Source organism: Sphaerodactylus townsendi, linkage group LG05 (genome assembly GCF_021028975.2).
Source record: "Sphaerodactylus townsendi isolate TG3544 linkage group LG05, MPM_Stown_v2.3, whole genome shotgun sequence".
NCBI classification, from domain to species: Eukaryota; Metazoa; Chordata; class Lepidosauria; order Squamata; family Sphaerodactylidae; genus Sphaerodactylus; species Sphaerodactylus townsendi.
The window spans coordinates 71,293,664-71,296,047 of NC_059429.1; positions in this window are offsets into that span (position 1 = coordinate 71,293,664).

The following is a 2,384-nucleotide window of genomic DNA, read 5'->3' on the forward strand; positions in this document are numbered from 1 at the left end:
GAGCCTGGGGCAAAATCTGAGTTTTGCGTTCCCACCCCCCCCCCCATATGGGAAGCGTCCCTCCCCCACCACAACCAAACAACATTTTTGCACCAGGTCATCTCAATGTCACCATCACATTATAGAACATGCCCCAACACACAAATCTCAACACACCCAGGGCTCCCTAGTTTAAACAACATTGAAAGTGATGCTATTTTTAGAAGGGGGGAATCCACCCTGAAACAGCATCACTTTTAATGTTGTTTAAAATAGAGAGCCCAGATTCTCCTTTTAAATCCACCTTAAGGGGATACTCTGGGCTCCCTAGTTTAAACAACATTGAAAGTGTTTCAGGATAGATTCCCACTCACTCACCCATAGCAAGTAAAACAGCATCATTTTTTTCAACTGTTGTTGGTTACTGCAATGGGTTTCTTGGGCTGCATGGCGGTGGTCTGGTAGATCTTGTTCCTAATGTTTGCCACCTGCAGTCTGTGGCTGGTATCTTCAGAGGAGTGTATCAGCAGAGAGAAGTGTATTATACACTGTGTCCAGCCTTCTCTTTATAACGAGACTTCCTCTCTGTGATACACCTCTGAGAGCATGCCAGCCACAGATGGCATGCGAAATGTTGAACAAGATCTAATTCTAGACTACGCTTACAGTCCACAGTAAAACCCACAACAACCAGTTCAATCTGGTTTTGAAAGCCTTCAACCAATACTTTCAACGCTTTTTTTTAATCCTATGGAGCCCAGATTCTCCCTTTAAAATCCCACCTCCAAAGGGGGTGGGATTTAAAGAGAGAACCTATGAGGGAAAAGAATTGAGGAGGTGCCTGTCAGGGGGAGCAAATGTTTAAGCTAACAATACCCAGACTTTTAGGGCTATCTTCAGGAGACTCTCCTGGATGAAACCACCAGGTTTAGTGAAAGCTTGGTTCAGGGGGCCCAAAAGTTATGGACCCTCAAAAGGGTAGCCCTGTCTACCATTAGCTCCCACTGGAAACAATGGGAGATGGGGCACCCCTTTTGGGGGTCCATATCTTTGGACCCCTGAACCAACCTTCACCAAACCTGAGTGGTATCAGTAGGAGACTATCCTTATGATACCACCTAGTTTTAGTGAAGTTTGATTCAGGGGGTCCAAAGTTATGGACCCTCAAAATGGTAGCCCTATCTACTATTAGCTCCCATTGGAAACAATGGAGGATGGGGTCACCCATTTTGGGGGTCCATAACTTTGGACCCCCTGAACCAAACTTCACCAAACTTAGCTGGTATCATCAGGAGAGTCATCTGACAAGAGCCTGAAATTTTGGTGCAGCTAGCCTAAAAACTGCGCCCCCTGTAGGCCAAAAATGAAAAAATGCTAACAAATAGAAAAAGCCACAAACGAACCTGCCATTTTTGCACCCACCACAAGGGGGCGCCCCGGGGCACTTGTCCCCGGATGGCCCCATGGTAGTTACGCCTCTGATTTCCACCATCCTTTGATATTTCACAGGGTGACTGACAATTACCTTTTGCTAAATTTGTAGAGCACACGTGGGGGGCGCATTTTGATCGCCCCACCGCCCCTTGGTGAAACGCTGGAGCGTCATACTGGGGGTCGCAGGCTGGCCTTCCTAAGGGCGCACGGGCCCTTCCAGCTACCCCGCCCAACTCTTGCCCTGCGCTGCGGTCGGAACGCCCCGTCCAGCTGCTGCCCACAGCAGGCTGCGTCCAGATGCCGGCGGGCTCCAACGGCAAGTCGGCGGCCCTTCCGAGGGTCCGAGGAGCGGGCGCGACGCCAGCCACCCGCCCGCATTCTGCAAAGGACGAGGGGCTGGCCAGGCATAAAGAACGTTTGCTGTCTTCCTTTGCCTCTGCTGGCGCTCCGCGGCGGATCACAATAGCCATTGTTAGTCCCAAGCAAGGGGCTGAGAGAGCGACTTCAATCGCCTGCCCCTGCTCCCTCGAGGCAGTCTCGACGGAGAGGAAGGAAGGCGGGGGGGCGGGCGATGTGAATTCGGCTGGGCATGGTGCTCAGGGCAAGCCCTTGGCGTCGTTTTGTACAGGTATGCCACAGTTTGATGATTCTATTTAGAAGTAGTTTTTATGATTTGATGATGCCGATCCAGTTTTATCACCCATCTCAGAAACTTTTGATTATGAGTGAGAGATTTTGAATTGTTCGAATGAATGAATGAATGAATGAATGAATGAATAAAAATAAATAAATAAATAAATAAATAAATAAATAGTTTGACCCAGCAAATAAATATTATCCTGGGCTGTGTTTTTGTTTAAGCTGACTGATTGCTGTGGGCAATCTTGGAAGTGCCAATTTATTTCCATACAGGATAATACTGAAGTTTAATACAGTTGGCTGTTTGTCTGGGCTCATTTGAGGCAACGTTT